Below are 19163 nucleotides of genomic sequence, written 5' to 3' on the forward strand. Positions count from 1 at the left end.
TTTTTACAGTGTTGTCACATGAAGACGGGATCTCTACGTACAAATAGGCATCTGGATATTGAATTAAGACAGCGATCACTGGTCATCAATTCTGTGCAGACCTGGCTCATCTCGAACGAGCCTAATGGCATATACTTAATCTTTAATTTATGATGCAGTACATAAAGATGAAGTACGTAGTATGCAGCAGGGCTGCCCCCTCTTAGTCAATTAGTCGACTAATCAGTCATTTTGGTCTTAGTGCACTAAGATTTCTTTAGTTGATTAGTCATTTTTAATGGTTCCGTCATGCTGAATGACTTATTTCTAAGAAACTTAAGAGCATTCTCTGGTAAACACCAGATTTAAAGTGGTGCTTTTGAGTGATTCTTGAAAAGTTTTTACATTGATACAATATAATACTCAATATGTAATAACGGGATCTCTCTATGTACAAATAGGCATCTGGATATTGAATTAAAACAGATCTTAAACAATCTGAACCCATCATTTAATTGAAAAAAGATTCACTTCAATCAATGAAATTTAAGCTTATTTCTGGCATGTGAATGTGCTCTAAAAACACCACCAACCAGTACTGATGGGTCATATTAAGTTATTTTGACCAACCTGAAACTGGAGCCCTGGAAGGTAAAAGTATTGATAATGTAAAGTGGAAACTTACAAGCTAATATGTGATCAATGATGAGGGCCTAACTTCTGCCTACAAACAAACAGGTGCACTTAAAGGTCCCACATCGTGCTCATTTTCAGGTTCATACTATATTTTGTGTTTGTATTAGAACATGTTTACATGCTGTAATGTTAAAAAAAACACTTTATTTTCCTCATACTATCTGCCTGAATATACCTGTATTCACCCTCTGTCTGAAACGCTGCGTTTTAGGGCATTTCAACGGAATTGCAATGGAATTGCGTTGCTAGGCAACAGTTTGGGTCCATGTTTACTTTCTGTCAGCTGATGTCATTCACATACACTGCAACAGGAAATAAACTGGGACACATTTAGAATATTTACGTTTAAAACCGCGTAATGGTCTAAATATTGTATATTTGTGACATCACAAATGGACAGAAATCCTAACGGCTTGTTTCAAATGCACAATTTCTGAATACGGGCTGTGTGTGTATTTTTCCGTATATTGAGCGTTTTGATAGTTTAACAGTATTTATATATCACTTAAAGGGACTATTTGTAACTTTTTAAGCGTATAAATGTAGCGGGTCGGCACACATGCGCGCTCGCATATGCGTGTTCACGTGTGGCCACTGCCTCTCCTCCTCTGCCTGCCTGCCTTCACTCAGACAGCGCGCGTGTTCTCGCTCAGCTCGCTCCACCTCTAGACGTGAACGCGCGCTCACTCCACACTGCAGAAGAGTTAGTTTAGCTCTGAGAATATCTAGTGAATGTTCAGTGGACGTTTGTGCAGAAATAAATGCTGCAGCTCCTCCAGACCAACAGAGGTTTTCCGTGTCTTGTGAAGTGACGGAGCTCCTCAGCTAGTAACGTTATCGTCTCGTTACCGACCGGGTGCCGGTGTCTCCCTGCTCTCTCCGGCTGCGGGCGGAGAGAGCAGGGAGACACGCTGCAGAGCCCCGCTGAGGCAGGAAAAGCCAACACTAAGATCAGATCTAAATCATGTTCATGGAGAGACCTTGGTCTGGTCAGCTAACATTACTGCCAAGCAGCTGAAATATAGAGTAATATTGTGGTTTTGGCTCACTGTTTTGAGCGATGCTCGTTCAGGTATATGTAGAGCGAGGTCAAGCGCCAGCAACAGGACGCTGACTTCCGTTGACTTAACGGACACAGGTGTCGCTGTTAACAAGCATTTATGAAAGTTACAAATAGTCCCTTTAAACCTGCTTTATAATATAAAAGACATGAAAATCTCACTTTTTACAATATGGGACCTTTAAAATAAAGACGATGGAAGCTTTAGTTTTAGTAACAGGTAATTCACCTGAGTTACCTGAGTTACCTGAGTCACCTGAGTTACCTGAGTTACCTGAGTCACCTGAGTTACCTGAGTTACCTGAGTCACCTGAGTCACCTGAGTTACCTGAGTCACCTGAGTTACCTGAGTTACCTGTATCAGCAGCTTTAGTCTGAGAAAGAATTACGTTTTGTTTTATTTCCCTTTAAACGTTAAAACGCCAGGTTAGGACGGTGAGCGAGCTCCATGTGCCGGGTGAGAGTTAACGGTCAACTGACCGTTAGGAGCCGTTAGAAAAACTAACTGACAGCCGTTAGGAGCCGTTAGAAAAACTAACTGCCGTTTAACCAGACTTCAGTTTAAAAACCCCACATTTAACCAAACAGGTGAAACTGAGCTGAACGAGGGATGAAGATGAAGTGAACCGAGCCGTGCGGGACAGACACGCGGCAGCAGCTCGCCCGTTCATCCGCCTCTTCCTCCGGACACTTACCGTCACCGACAGCCCGTTAAACCACCGGGAGGAGAGGAGAGGAGAGGAGAGTCAGCGCGTCCGAACTAAACCACTTAGTTGTTCTTCTTGTTTTCCGTCACAGAGATTAAGTCCAGTTCAGTGTCAGTTAGGATCCGGACTCACAACGTGGAGTGGAAGACGGCGGCGGAAGCGGCAACAACAACACCACGGTGGCGGTGATCAGCAGCACACGGTGTCTCCGGTCTCTCTCCGGTCTCCGGTCAGCCTGCTGTCTGTCAGCAGCAGCAGCAGCACGGGGAGCGGAGGTTGCGGCTGCGCATGCGCTCAACCAACTGCTGCTACTGCGAAACAAAGATCGTCTAATGAGGCGATGATCAGGTAGAGATTATTAGAGACACGAGCCAACCTGAGGTCATGTCCTCAGTAGTACCTTTCAGACAACAGTGTTTTATTTTATTAAAATAATATATATATAAATAAATTAATAAAATTATATTTGCATATACACATACATTTATAATGAATTAATATAATGAATTAATTCAATAAAATTCTCTCTCTCTCTCTCTCTCTCTCTCTCTCTCTCTCTCTCTCTCTCTCTCTCTCTCTCTCTCTATATATATATATATATATATATATATATATATATACATTTTATGAGATTAATAAATGATATTAATTCATTTCAGAATATATTGTTTTTATTACTAGAATGCTTAAAAATATTACATATATTAATATTAATATAATTCATTAATTCAATAAAATTATATATACATTTAATTAAATAAATAAATGATATGTTTTTCTTAATAAATTGCTTAAAACTATTACGTATTTATTCAAAAATGAAGCTACATTATAATTAATCAATTAATTTAAATAATCAAACAGACATTTGATAATGGAATGATTTTAGAATGTATTGTTTTTATTACTATATTTAGCCAACCTAAATATATAAATAAATTAATACAATTATATTTGCATATATAAACATATATATATTGAATTGATATAATTCATTAAATTAATAAATTATATTAATTAATTTCAGAATATGTTGTTTTTCTTACTAGATTGCTTAAAAATATTACGTATTTATTCAAAAATTAGGCTACATTATAATTGATCAATTAATTTAAATAATCAAACAGACTTTTGATAATGGAGTGATTTTAGACACAAGCCAACCTGAGGTCATGTCCTCAGTAATATCTTTCAGACAACAGTATTTTATTTTATTAAAATATATATATTAATTTATAAAATTATATATACTCATATATTGAATAAATATAATTAATTAAGTTAATAAAATGCTATGTATATATATACATATATGTACATTTTATGTATAAATATTTCATTCATCTCAGAATATGTTGTTTTTCTTACTAGATTGCTTAAAAATATTACGTCTGTATTAAGCTACATTATTATTAATCAATTAATTTAAATAGTAAAACAGACCTTTGTTAATGGAGTGATTGACAAACTCAAATCACTTGTTTTATTGCAAAATCCAAAACCCAAATAAAATGTTGGTAAACTTAACAAAGTTTATCGTAATAAAATATTCATGTTTGAGAAGTTGGAGCCAGAGACTTTTGGCATTATTACATTTAAAACATGACTTCAGTCAATTAATTATCAATATAGTTGCTGATTAATTTTCCCATTGATCAACTAATTGATTGACTACATATATCAGCTCTATAAATAATTTACTTATTCCAAATATAGAAGCAAATATAGACTTTTAGTAAACAAACTTTAATGTAATTCCGTCTAGCAACGTATTGAGCAGTGAAATGTTCATGCACAACAACTGTTGATGGAAAAAACACAGAGTTGGGAGTTTCCTGCAGATGTGGCAGTGCATCGAGGTATTTTGATGAACTCTTAAAATAGACACATAAATTATAACTTTAATGCAACTATATGAAGAACAGCAGTAAGGCAGTCTGAGCTCAAGATTAATGGACGATCATCCATATCTATTTTTACTCCGTCTACAGGCTTTCCCTTTCAGCTGATTAAATGCCTGCAGCAGCACTGATATATCTGCAGCCTCTAATTTGAACACTGCCGTGCCATTTTACCCCGAGTGTCTGCACACTGTTTACTTTTAAATTATTGTGCAGCCAAAACCAGCACGCTGCAAAAAAATAACCACTCAGACCTCAGCGGCTCGTCTAACTGGTTTCATTTAGCGACCACAAACTGGAGACACAATTTATTGCACAAGAAAGTCACTGCACATAATTACTGAGTGAATCATTGTGTTACAAAATTACAATATGCAGCATTATTCACAGAAAACATGACATGATGACTTTATCTCCACGAACTGAATCAACTTTGAAAGCCGCGTCATCCGTCTTTGGGGTCACACTGTAATTACTATGCTGCGTTATTTTCCTACTTGGTGAAAGATGTTTTCATCCCACACACAGCAGATTAAAGGATGAGAGTTATGTGCCGGTCTACTAGAGATCATGTTCATATACTTCCAGCGTGTGACTAGGTTTAGGCTACAAAAACACTCTGGTTAAGGTTGGAGAAAGTTTCATTTTAAAGTTAAATATTGAAAAAGTAAGTTCACTTTTTCAACATTTAACAAAAAGCAATAAAAAAATAATCTTTCCCAACATTAATCAAAAGCTCTGAGTGGCCTAAACAGAACCATAAATCTTTAAAATATTGTAGGAAAACAAATTAAATATGCTGTCAGTTAACGATTATACGTTCAAAATCTGGGCATTTCTTTAAAAATGTATTTGCAGTTGCAAATCAGTATATAAAAGTAATTTTCAGGAGACGGATAGACTGGCTGAGAGGATCATTTCCAATTTACTTGTGTGTTTTGTGCATAATTCACTACGTCTATGTGAACAAAACTAGCATGTGTGCTCGGACTCCCACCCTGACTGACCTCACCCACCCGGTCCAGTATTATAAATAGACACGCATACCATAAAATGTGTAGGTTTTAGAGTCAGCGTGTTTACAGTACTGTCAGTATCCTGTTACTCAAGAGTGTTTTCTGCGTAACATGCATTAACCATGTGTACTTAATCATATTTTTTATCTGTTCAAAATGTACCTTAAAGAAAGATTTGTCAAGTATTTAATACTCTTATCAACATGGGAGTGGGCAAATATGCTGCTTTATGCAAATGTATGTATATATTTATTATTGGAAATCAATTAACAACACAAAACAGTGACAGATATTGTCCAGAAACCCTCACAGGAACTGCATTTAGCATAAAACAATATGCTCAAATCATAACATGGCAAACTGCAGCCCAACAGGCAACAACAGCTGTCAGTGTGTCAGTGTGCTGACTTGACTATGACTTGCCCCCAAACTGCATGTGATTATCATAAAGTGGGCATGTCTGTAAAGGGGAGACTCGTGGGTACCCATAGAACCCATTGACATTCACTGATCTGGAGGTCAGAGGTCAAGGGACCCCTTTGAAAATGGCCATGCCAGTTTTTCCTCGCCAAAATGTAGCGTAATTTTGGAGCGTTATTTAACCTTGTTATTCAGCTAGTATGACATGGTTGGTACCGATGGATTCATCTGTTTTTATAGCTTCATGTGATACCAATATCTTCACTCTAGCTTTAAAACTGAGCCGCTACAACCTAAAAATCGCAAGTTGCGTTAATGCGTTAAAGAAATTAGTGGCGTTAAAACAAATTTGCATTGACACGTTGTTATCACGTTGTTATCACGTTGTTATCACGTTAACTTTGACAGCCCTAATTTGCACTAAATTAAAAAACGAGCTGCTGTGACCAGAGTGTGTGGACGAAGCATCAAGTTGCTAACTCATACTCATTTAGTCTGGCTCTCTGTGCCTCGTAACGTTACTTCTCCACTCTTCTTTAGTCATTACTGCAAAACCTCAGTGAGTCCACGACTTGCCGTAAGTTCAATGTGGAAGTTAGCCCGCTGTAACGGTCGCTATGGCAACGGTACACATAAAAAAACGGCCGCCACTCTGACCATCCTGCTACGTCGTTGATTTGAATGGGAATGTCAGTTCTACTCCTATTCTATTTCTATGGTCTCTCTCTAGAGCCAGAGTTTGGTTTGTCTGTTCTAGGCTACTGTAGAAACATGACGGACTCCGTGAAGACGACCCGCTCCCTATGTAGATATAAACGGCTCATTCTGAGCTCATGAAAACACTTTGATTCTTATTATACACAAAAGAAAACATACATGTTAATATTATATTCCATTTCTGCCAATAGATCCCCCTAAATGTTACACACTGGTCCTTTAAAACCAATCCAAAGCCTTTCAGTAATCCAAGAGTACAGTGCAGGCTGTCAGTAATACTTTAGAAGTAACTCCAGCGTCCTGCAGTAATCTGTGAAGATCTCCTCGGTTCTCCTGCTCTGCTGTAACGTGAAGCTCATTTGAATACAAGAAAAGAACAGCGAGATCTGTGTGAAGATTCACAGCCGACGTGTGAAGATTGTTCAAGTTTCATCTTCACAGGAATGTAAATATATAACATATATAACTTGCCTTGAGTTGTGTTTTTGGTTCCAAGAATCATCAGCAGAGTGATGCCTCTTAGTTTCTTTCCTCCTCTCAGGTGCAGAACCAGAGTATATGTGTCCCCCAGCAGAGAGCGAGGAGATCCAGGTACCACTAAGTCAGTCTGCTGGTGAGTCACAGCCACCATGCAGATTAATGCACTAAGACGAGCACCATATTCAACATCACATATTTAACCAAATGAGCATCAAAGCGGTTCATTCAAATTAATTCATGTCAGGAATTACAGTAATTGCATCAATTTACACGCTTAGTTGGCTTTTTCTTTTTAATTTGTGAATAATCACGCACAGTTTTAAACTGGAAGTTGCACTCTGAGTCTGATGAAGACGACATGTGACAGCTGATCATTTAGTCTCCTGTGGTGTTTGAGCGTCTTCATCATCACCTCTCACGTGACACAAACACACACTTTCTGTTTTTCCCACATTCAAACTCAACTATCTCACACAAGGCTGACGCTCTCCATCTGGTATGTGCTTAACGCCACAGATGCCAGGTCCCCTACCCCCCCCACATCTATCTATAACACCGAGAATCAGCAGCCGTCTCAGCCCTTCAAGCAGCAGAGGAGGACGCTGCTTATCTTATCTGTCATGTTGCACCAAGTAACCCTGTTTAGATGGAGAGACACACTGGCTGTTGTTCTGCTGCATCAGCAAAGTGCTGGGTTACAGGGGTGAGAGTGTGTGTGTGTGTGTGTGTGTGTGTGTGTGTGTGTGTGTGTGTGTGTGAGAGCTCTGTCTGCGTCACTTAGCAGCAGGTGGACTGTAGAGTGAGAGAGCCTCCCTCTCTGCAGCAGCCCTCCAGTCTGTTTTCATACAAACACACACACACACACACTAATTTTCACACTCGCCATCTCTGGTCTGGTTTCACACTTATTACATTCCTCTGGAGATACGGAAGTTCTTTAACAACACAACTGATATTTAGACATTATTCAGTGTGACTTTGGCTTCTTCATTAGGCTGTTTTCAGGTCGAGAACAGCAGTGCACGTCAAAAAAGAAGAAGAGATTGATGTGTTGGTACAGCGGGGATGTCAGTGCAAAAGCTTTAGCAAAAAAAAAAGGTGTCAAAAAAGTTGCATAAATTCTGCCAGCAAATTTAGGTCACATGGACATTCCTCATCATTACATAAAATAAAAATGTTAGCTCCAGATTTGAGAAATTCTTAATTTCTGATGGATGCCGACACGAAGAGTCTCCATCAAAACAACAACTCAAGGTCGTCCAGGGCTCCAGAGTACGATCACTTTTTGTGAGTGTGCGAGATAAAATTTCCCGTGGTCACATTCATGTGAGTGCATGATGATCATTATCATCGGTGCCCCCACCGGCACTCGATGCCTATACGCACAGTAGGCTACATGGTGCGGATGTTGCAGCGGGATGCACATTAATATAGTGACGCACAGCGCGTGATGCACATGCATGTAGCATGTGATGCACATAAACATAGTGGTGCACAGCTCGCGGTGCACATGTACGTAGCGGTGCACATGTACCTGTACAGGTACGTAGTGGTAACAGCTGCGTACACACACACACCATGTGCTGTGAACTGTTACCTACATGTGCATCAAAAACTGTGCACCGCTATGTACATGTGCATCACGCATTGTGCATCACGCATTGTGCACTGCTACATACATGTGCACCGCTACGTACATGTGCACAACGCGTGGTGCACATGCACGTAGTGGTGCACGTGTACGTAGCAGTGCACATGTATGTAATGGTGCACAACGCGTGGTGCACATGTACGTAGTGGTGCACATGTAGGTAGCGGTGCACATCTATGTAGCAGTGCACAACGCGTGGTGCATATGTACGTAGCAGTGCACAGCGCGTGGTGCACATCTATGTAGCGGTGCACAACACGTGGTGCACATGTACGTAGCGGTGCACATGTACGTAGCAGTGCACAATGCATGATGCACATGTACATAGCGGTGCACAGTTTTTGATGCACATGTAGGTAACAGTTCACAGCACATGGTGTTTGTGTATGTAGCTGCACATGCACGTAGTGGTGCACATGTACGTAGCAGTGCACATGTATGTAACGGTGCACATGTACGTAGCGGTGCACATGTATGTAATGGTGCACAACGCGTGGTGCACATGTACGTAGTGGTGCACATGTAGGTAGCGGTGCACATCTATGTAGCAGTGCACAACGCGTGGTGCATATGTACGTAGCGGTGCACAGCGCGTGGTGCACATGTACGTAGCGGTGCACATGTACGTAGCAGTGCACAATGCGTGATGCACATGTACATAGCGGTGCACAGTTTTTGATGCACATGTAGGTAACAGTTCACAGCACATGGTGTTTGTGTATGTAGCTGCACATGCACGTAGTGGTGCACATGTACGTAGCAGTGCACATGTATGTAACGGTGCACATGTACGTAGCGGTGCACATGTATGTAATGGTGCACAACGCGTGGTGCACATGTACGTAGTGGTGCACATGTAGGTAGCGGTGCACATCTATGTAGCAGTGCACAACGCGTGGTGCATATGTACGTAGCGGTGCACAGCGCGTGGTGCACATGTACGTAGCGGTGCACATGTACGTAGCAGTGCACAATGCGTGATGCACATGTACATAGTGGTGCACAGTTTTTTGATGCACATGTAGGTAACAGTTCACAGCTCATGGTGTTTGTGTATGTAGCTGTTACCGTGTTCCAAAAATGAATCTATCTATCTCTCTGATTAATTGAATAAGCAGAGGAGGCTGGTGGAGAGGAGGAGACAACGAGAGGTTCCGACTCAGACGCCACTGAGGATGAGGAGTGCAGCCGAAGAAGAAAAAGTAGGCTACCACTTTCAAAACGAGGGAATGTGAACTAAGACAACTATTGGTCAGCATGCGAGGTCATTGATTACAGTAATACCACACTGTACCAAAAAAAGGGTGCAACCAGAGGAGTCGCCCCCTGCTGGCCGTTAGAAAGAATGCAAGTTTAAGGCACTTCAGCATTGGCTTCACTTTACAGACCTGGAGGTAGCTGCCTGGGATAAATAAAGTCCCATCTTGTATTTTATAATTTTATATTTTTTATAATCTCAAAAATATCAATATGTATTGATTTCAATAATTCATGAGACACTTAAAATGATACAAAACAAGGTAACAATCACAGTCACATTAAGAAACTCAGTAGAAATACTAATTTCACTGATGATAACTGTGTAGAGATAAACCGGTGGATGAGGACTCCAAATGGAAAAGATCTTGATAGCATCAGTTATGATGGATGACACACGCACACACACACACACACACACACACACACACACACGCAGGTAAACATCAATCAATCACTCTGCTGGGATACAGACAGCGTTGATGTCTGCAGAAATGCTGAGCTGATCTCTCGTTTGACGTGTGAGACGATCAGAAACATGACGAGTCAGAAGCTGTGGATTGCTCAGCACTTCATGTAGCTGAGGTAGTGAAAAACACTGAAGAAGAAGAAGAAGAAGAAGAAGAAGAAGAAGAAGAAGAAGAAGAAGAAGAAGATTGTTCACATGTTCAGGTCCTGAGAGCTTTAATTGGATTTAATCAATTTCAAGCTTGAGTCCTGTTATCAAATTACATAGTTTGCCCCTTTAATCTGATTTTGCGGTGGTTTTTAATCATGAGCAGCACTAAAGTTTGGTTTAACTCCTGTCCTGCTGTTGAATGCAGATTACAGACCTTCCTCTCAATTGGTCCATATATATATATATATATATTTATATATATATAAAATCTGTCCACTGGTATGGTATTTTAAGAATAAAGCGGTGCCTTAAAGTTTACTCTTGTTTGTGTGTATTCACGTTGTGAATCAGATTTAAATCTCCTAATCTGCGCCGACAGTGTTGTCAGTGAAGGTCTCTTTTGTTTACAGCAAATTAATTCAGTCCTGATTTATTTTTATTGATGTTAATGCTGCGAGTAGCCGTCAGGCGTGTGCACTTCATTACCATCTGTGAGAGAGATATGAGAACTGAGAGCCCAAATCTGTTCTTACATGCACATACAAGATGTTTGTGTTTGTCTTGTTTAAGGCGCTATAATGAGAAAAGGTTGATAAGAGAAAATGAGTAAGATAGAGATTCACTGATGAACAGTATCGGTTCAGATATACAGCCGGTTACAGGAGGGATAATGATTTATTTTTATATTTTGATTTTAAAGGATTAGATTAATACATTTGTAGGCTAAAAAAACACTAGTGGTCCATTTGATTGATCCAACTTAAGCCCTGTAGGGTGCTGGAAGGAGAGGTTCGACTAGACAGACACCCAAAATACATCTGTAATAGCTCCATGTGCATACAATGGAGCCTTTGGCCATGACATGTACCCTGTGCATTATCACATTCCACCATTGTGCACAGTATAACATCAATAAAAACAACCAAATTGTATAATTTTGACTCCAAATGGAGTCGTTTTATTATAATAATGAAATACGATCAAGTAAAACTCAGATAATTAAATTAAATTAAATTCAAACAACTTTATTAATCCCTCTAGGGGTAATTGGTTTGGAGCAGCTTGTACATAAAAACATAGATACAACACAGTGACACACAACAACAACAACAACAACAACAACAACCTCAACAACAACAACAACAACAATATATGTAAGCTAAAAATATAAAACAGGACTTAAACGATTACTGATATAAATTAGACTAACTAATAAATAAACAGACTGAATAAGAACAAATATAATAACAAATAAGATCAATAACAATGTGAATAAGATAATAAAAAATAATCCAAAGTCAAGTATGTACATTTAATATAAAAATATTATAAAATAAAAAATACAATTTCTAATGCGTTGATTTTGTAACTGAAATATAGAAATCAAACAAACATTGTTTGGACAAAATCCACTTTGAGTGTTTTAGTCACGTTAAGGTCTCGTCTTTTAGAAACAACTCAGAAAAAGACCACCACAGCACTTTATGAAGTTTTTAAAGGCGGTGTTTTAACACACAGCTCAGACGAACGTCGGGTAAAAGAGGTTAAAGAGAAGAGAGAAACCACCGAACTTTGTTGCTTGGATTGCAACAACTACATACACAAAGGGGTTCAAACTAACTGTGACAGCTTATTTTGCTGGTAAGATCCAGGAGCAGATAGAACCATGTCTGAAGCTTCACTATAACAGTAGACGGGACGCTGTGCTTTGATTCTGGTGTTTATATTGTTGCACTACAGGATCAACACGTACAGTACGTGCTGCTGTTTGATTATCAGCTGATAGAGATGCACACCTGCTGCTGCGATGTGTCACATAAACTGCTATAAGCTCAGTGTCGACCCGGCACAGAAACGCTACTGATTCACGCCTCGGCGCTCCCTCAGTAATAACTACATTGTTTTATACAACGCTGGGCTGATCAAGTGAAGCCAGCTTTTATTGAATGACTTCATTGAATTCTATGAATGGATCATTATACCACGTCAGAGCACGCGTCGGCTGCTAGAGAACTGAGTTTTATAAATGGAAAAACAAACAAAAGACCCAAGTTAATGGGTTTATAATCGTGATAATTCAAATGCAAATCAGCATTTAGTCTTCGTTTGATGAGCACAAAGAATCACGTTTTATATTCAGTCGCAGAACTGCTGCTGACACTTTGGTCCTGCTGGAAACTTCATTGTTTACTCGTTTGAATCGCTCGCAATTAATCATTCCCCACCTTTGACTCCACCACGGATGATTACTGCAGATGCCTAATGACTAATATGGGAGTGCAGGTATGGTTCTGTCTGTTATTATGAGTCCCTGTTAACGTGGTGACTCTCATGTTCAGGTCACAGAAACACCTCCGACGTGTTCACACCTCCTGCAGCATCTGATCATCTGATCATCTGAGCATCTGAGATACTGTGGGAGTATGGGGTGAGGGGGTCACTTCTCAGGGCCATCCAATCTCTGTACGCCCAAAGCCAGAGCTGTGTTCGGGTTCTGGGCATTAAGTCGGACTCGTTTCTGGTGGGGGTTGGCCTCCGCCAGGGCTGCACTTTGTCACCAATCCTGTTTGTGATATTCACGGACAGGATATCGAGGCGTAGTCGGGGAGAGGGTGGCGGAGGCATCATCGGTCTGCGACCTCCAGCACTCACTGGATCGGTTCGCAGCCGAGTGTGAAGCGGCTGGGATGAGGATCAGCACCTCTAAATCTGAGGCCTTCATGGTTCTCAGCAGTTAAACCGATGGATTGCCTACTCCGGGTAGGGAATGAGTCCTTACTCGAAGTGAAGGAGTTCAAGTACCTCGGGGTCTTGTTCGCGAGTGAGGGGACGATGGAACGTGAGATTGGCCAGAGAATCGGAGCAGCGGGGGCGGTATTGCATTCGCTTTACCGCTCCGTTGTGATGAAAAGAGAGCTGAGCTGGAAGGCAAAGCTCTCGATCTATCGGTCAATCTTCGTTCCTACTCTCACCTATGGTCATGAGGGTTGGGTCATGACCCAAAGAACTAAATCGCGGGTACAAGCGGCCGAAATGGGTTTTCTCAGGAGGGTGGCTGGCGTCTCCCTTAGAGATAGGGTGAGAAGCTCAGTCATCCGTGAGGGACTCGGAGTAGAGCCGCTGCTCCTTTTGCGTTGAAAGGAGCCAGTTGAGGTGGTTCGGGCATCTAGTACGGATGCCCCCTGGGCGCCTCCCTAGGGAGGTGTTCCAGGCACGACCAGCTGGGAGGAGGCCACGGGGAAGACCCAGGACTAGGTGGAGAGATTATATCTCCACACAGGCCTGGGAACGCCTCGGGATCCCCCAGTCAGATCTGGTTAATGTGGGGGTCCCCTGCGACCGGCTAAGCGGTTGAAGAAGAGTGAGTGATCTCTGATACGTACATGAAAAGTAAACTAAAAGTATACTCTCTTATTTTAAGTTTAAAAGAAGTATACTAATAGCACACTTGTATAACTTTGGTAAGGGTAGTGGTTGAGATAAGATGTTGATTTTGCATCAGGCTCCGTGAACTCTTTTCATTCCTGCTCACATATAAAGAAACTCCACTGCTGAATTACAATCAAGGGATCAGGGCAGGAAAAAAAAAAAGGAAAAGAAATAACAGCCGAGCACAGCAGCGAGATAAATCAGCAAGGGGGTGGTCGCTGTGTGTGTGTGTGTGTGTGTGTGTGTGTGTGTGTGCGTGTGTGTGTGTGTGTGTGTGTGAAAATAGATGGACACATGCTGGTCTTCAGGCCTCTGACTGTGCTCCTAATACTTGATATCTGTGATTATAAGCAGCACTGATTAGCTTTGGTGGACTGTATATATATATACTGTATGTACAGAATAAAGGTGTGTGTGTGTGATGCTGCAGACACGTACAGTATATGTTGTATATTCTCTCTCTCTCTTTTGGTGCTGAATAAAGCTGCACAAATTAAAAATTCGCCTGTCCCAACATTATCATTAACGAATTAATACGAAGGTTAATATATAAATAAATGCTTATACAAATAAATAAATAAAAAAATAATCTAAAATAAATAAAAAATAAATGCAAAAGTAAATAAATAAATAAAAAATAAAATAAAAAAATAAATAGATGAATAGAAATAAATGTAGAAATTAAACAGAAGAGTGCATAAATAAAGGAATGAATACAAAGGTAAGTAAATAAATAAATAAATACTTAAACACATAAATAAATACATAGATTTAAATTTTGTTTTTAAATAAATAAAAAATAAATGCAAAAGTAAATAAATAAATAACAAATAAATGCAAAAATAAATACATTAATAAAAAACATAGTTGCAAAAATAAATAAATGTGGAACAGTTAACATAGCGGTAAATAAATAAAGGAATTTATACAAAGGTAAATATATAAATAAATGCCTTAACACATAAATAAATACATACATTTAAAAATAAATCTAAAATAAATAACAATACATGCAAAAGTAAATAAAGAAAATAAAAAATAAATGCAAAAATCAAGACATAAATAAAAAGTTAAAAACAAAAATAAATAAATAAGGAAATTAAACAGAACAGTAAATGAATAAATGAATTAATACAAAGGTTAATATATAAATAAATGCTTAAAAACATAAATAAATACATACATTTAAAAATAAATATAAAATAAATAAAAAATAAATGCAAAAGTAAACAAATTAAAAAGATATAATAAAAAATAAATAGATAAATAAAAATAAATAAAAGTGGAAATTAAACAGAGGAGTAAATAAAGAAAATAATTAATACAAAGGTAAATAAATAAATAAAAAGCAAATTAAAACAGAAATATCAATTTATGTCATATTATTTCTATTAATTAATGACTACATTTATTTATAATATTATTTTGCTATTTATTTGTCTATTGAGTCATTTATTTATTCATTTATTTTTTATTTTAGCAGGTTCCTTCTTCCATAACTTACAGCTTGGATGTGCTTTCCAACAAACACAACTGTTATTGTTAGCTGGTGGGAAACCAGTGAGGGATCAAGTCCCATCGTCCACAGACGAATCTGGACTTGTCAGTGTTCGATCCTTCTCCTCTTCTACCTTCACTCAGTTATTCTGTGTGTAAAACATCCCAAACGTCACCTCACTGTATTTCTGTCAGTGTGAGCTGCCGACATGTGAAGCAGCTTTCATCATCCCAACTCAGGTCGACTCTGCGATCTACAAAGAACCCCGAGCTGATGATAACACCTTTATATTTGGAGGGAAACAGTGTCAGAACACATTTACAGTGTGACGCGGAGCAGACTGGCTGTGTGGGAGTTGTGCCTGTTGAAGAATAACACACTTGGTGGAGCCACATGTTGTTTTCACACTTTAATTATCCAGTGACGGTGGAGCAGGAACGCTGCTGTACAGCAACACACACAGCTACACTGGGAGACGGCCAGTATACGACCGACCACAGCTCTCATTAGTTCAGAAGGGACGAAGTTTCTTGTTCTTTTCTTTGGGGAACAACCCACCACCATCTCTCCAACCACAGACAACCTGGATCACTTATTTTGTATTTCTCTTTGGTATATTCGTATATTGTTGTAAAAGTGAAAGCAAAACTTAAAAGCAACACATTCTAATACGTACAACTGAATGAAATGTTACGTTTTTAACTCAAACAAAAAGGTTTACGCGACAAAACCACTTGGTTAAGTTTAGGGAAAAAGAGAGGTTTAATCAAATGTTACTCAAACAGGAAGAAATAGTGCATTTGTTGGGGACTATTTTCAGTTGCGGATTAATACTTACTTTTGTTTCTGCATTGATTTATGCCCCTCCTGTCTTGTTTTGTTCTCTTATATTAATCCAGTTTAACTTTGTGTTTTTTTAAAGTGGTACATCCTGTGTATCGTAGCGGTGAAACACAGCCCAGATCTGTCAGCCCTGCAGCACACGTACCATGAAGCATTAATGAACAGCACAGATCTCATTGTGAATATAACGACACAGAAATGGCAGCACAAAGCCACTGGCCTCCTTTTTGTTATTCACGTGCACTAAAATATTGATGAGGCTGTCGCCGTCTCAGATATTTGTCTCTGACTGATGAACGCTGTGGTATTTTTATTTTTCCTGCCAAACAAGCGGGACTGTTTACTGTTAACAGAAGCCGTGTTTTAAAAGCCACAGGGGGGAGAGGACGGGTGACCATTCTGCCATGTGAACAGTTTGCCTCTATTTTCATCTCACTACCATCCGTGCCCAGTGTGTGTGCTGCGTCTTTCCTCGAGAGCTCTTTTATTTGTTTTTACCTTCTGGAGCCTGGAAGAAACATGTTCGGCTGCTAATTTCCTCCCTTCACTCCCTCTGCGCTTCATTTGCTCTCTGCGGCTGTGATTTATCGCCGCTCTGTGGCTTTCAGGTAATTCCCAGGTGATGCTACCTGTCTTAACGACCGCCCGAAATAGAAGACTTATCACCCAGAAGTAGGCTACAGAGGATATGTGAGGCTTCCCTGAGTCGGCGTGTTTGTCTGCACTTTATTTCCACCGCTGACTGCAGATTCACACACACCGCTGAAAAGGTTTCTCTACTAGTTTTAAGACTAACGAGGGTTCATCAATCAGAGCTGGAGATTTCTCTGCAGAACATCATCTTGTTTAGTGTGATATGAGAGAGCAGGTAGTGCAGATAACTGATCAATCGTTGACTGGGAGGTCCACGTACACCATCCTGGAAGGTTTCTGTCTTAAGAAAGAAAAGGAGATGTCTATAAATATCTTCATATTGTATAATATCTTGAAAACACTAAATTTTCTTTGTTTCCAAACTGCAGCCACGGATTTACAATATACTCAGATGGAAATGAACTTGTTCACTTTCTTGCAGTTAGACAAGAAGATCAATACCAGTTTCATGTCTGAGCATACAGAGCTGGAGTCGGGGCAATTAGCCTAGCTTAGCATAAAGACTGGAAGCAGTGGACAATAGCAAATCACAAAAATATAAAGCGACAAACAGCTGTAAAGCTCACAATTAACCAGGAGGAGGCCGGTGTTTGAGACCGTTGATGACCGGTGTTTTGTTTTGTAAGCTACGTGAGTGACATTTGTGACACTCAGGAAGAGCGCGCCTGCTGCGCATGTTCCATGTGAGCGAGATCCGGGTACTTTTCCAGTCGGAAGTCGAGCCATTTAGGCTTCATGTGCCACTTTCATAGGAATGAGCGAGGCCCCGCCTGCAACGCTGGATCCACTTCTCTTTGTTCATCCATGATACAGTCATGCAAGCAGCTCTGTGATGCTGTACTGACATTAGCATGCCAACGTGCCCACAATGACAACGTTAACATGCTGATGTTTAGCACTCCAATGTTGAAGGAATGAAGGAATGTCTTTAGTTTTGCAGGTATTTTGATCATAAACCAAATTAAAATACTGACCTGATGATGGCACCAGACAAAAAGGCACCATGATTGCACAATTTCTGCACCAAATTTCATGGTAACTTGCCAGTTTCCATCGTAAAACTACCAGATATTGGTGGAGTATATTTAGTTCTATGGCAATCCAGTGATTTTTAACCTCATGCACGATGCCCTGGCTCCAGACTGATTGTTTGTTAGCTATTTATGTCCTGTTTTCTGCCCCCTAGTGGCCCAATAATAAAGCCTCTTTACCAGTTGATGTCCCTGCTCTTATACAGTGATGCTCTTCCATCCATCAGCCGTGTGGCGTCTCAGCAGAACATGCAGCAGATGGATGTGAGCGGCAGCGACACGCATGATGGAGCGACGCCAGCAGAGAGACGGAGGCCAGGATGTTTTCTCTGATGCTTCAGCTCTTAATTATAAATGAGTAAAGTATTGACGAGGCTGTCGTGATGTATGAGATGACAACAACAACATGTATCGATCAACTGATCAGGTAGTTTTCATGCAGCTGATGAACCAAGAAGCTGCAGCGTCTCTGTGTGTGTGTGTGTGTGTGTGTGTGTGTGTGTGTTTAGGTGTGTGTGAGGCTGCGCATCCTTCTGACCTTGGACGCCCGTTAAGCTGCTGGAAACACGCAGCAGCTCATCAAATATTTACGGCTCCATCTAATTCAGGACTTCATGTGGTCTTTCTTCCTCTGGCCTCAGGCTGTCGGCCGCAGGCTGCCGGAGAAGAGAGGAAAACACATCAGCAACCGAGACCACGCTCACTACAAACACATGAAACAGCACCGTTCACTCTGCATCCCATAATGAGCTCTTACACTAATTATTCAGGGTTAATACTTTGAACTCAAGGCCAACTTCTGAACTATAAGGATTGAAAATGGAAATAAAAATGTCTGTTTCGGGCCTGGAGTTAATGATAATTATTATAATGATTTAGATTATTTTTTTGCAATTAATTTCTTTTTCTTTTAAATTATAAAATGTCCAGAAAAGCATGAATTAAAAATGTCTCAGAACCCCAGATGTGTGATTTATATTAATGTCTTGTTTTGCAGCTGAAAGAGATTCACTTTATAAAGATAGAAAACAGAAAAGCAGCGTTTTCTCAGTAATATTTGTTCATTTAGCCAAACTAGCTGCACGATGTCCGTCCACCACGATGGTCCAAGACTGAAATATCTCAACAAATATTACACGGCTTGGCACAAATATTTAGTGAAGACATTCATGTTCCCCTCAGGATCAACGGTAACTTTGGTGATC

At 39.9% G+C, this 19163-nt stretch overlaps 1 protein-coding gene and 1 long non-coding RNA gene across 4 annotated transcripts in view; one reads left to right on the forward strand and one right to left on the reverse strand.

Moving 5' to 3' along the window:
- LOC141769956 (spermatid perinuclear RNA-binding protein-like) overlaps positions 1 to 2642 on the reverse strand; it is an 84937-nt gene extending 82295 nt beyond the window's left edge. The window contains exon 1 of one of the 2 annotated variants that reach the window (XM_074639501.1): positions 2431 to 2642. The gene's annotated coding sequence lies outside the window, so the exon portion shown is untranslated. The remainder of the gene's footprint in view (positions 1 to 2430) is intronic. The other variant, XM_074639502.1, reaches the window with a different exon arrangement.
- A 4-nt stretch (positions 2643 to 2646) lies between these two features.
- Positions 2647 to 18913, forward strand: LOC141769963 (uncharacterized). Of its 2 annotated transcripts, XR_012594362.1 has the most exons (5): positions 2647 to 2790; positions 7038 to 7087; positions 9746 to 9829; positions 18165 to 18316; positions 18468 to 18913. It is a non-coding gene; the product is annotated as an uncharacterized LOC141769963 (long non-coding RNA). The 2 variants fall into 2 exon arrangements; XR_012594361.1 differs by having other exon boundaries at positions 18165 to 18913.
- Positions 18914 to 19163: the final 250 nt, after the last annotated feature.

This window comes from Sebastes fasciatus, chromosome 6 (genome assembly GCF_043250625.1).
Source record: "Sebastes fasciatus isolate fSebFas1 chromosome 6, fSebFas1.pri, whole genome shotgun sequence".
Lineage (NCBI taxonomy): Eukaryota > Metazoa > Chordata > Actinopteri > Perciformes > Sebastidae > Sebastes > Sebastes fasciatus.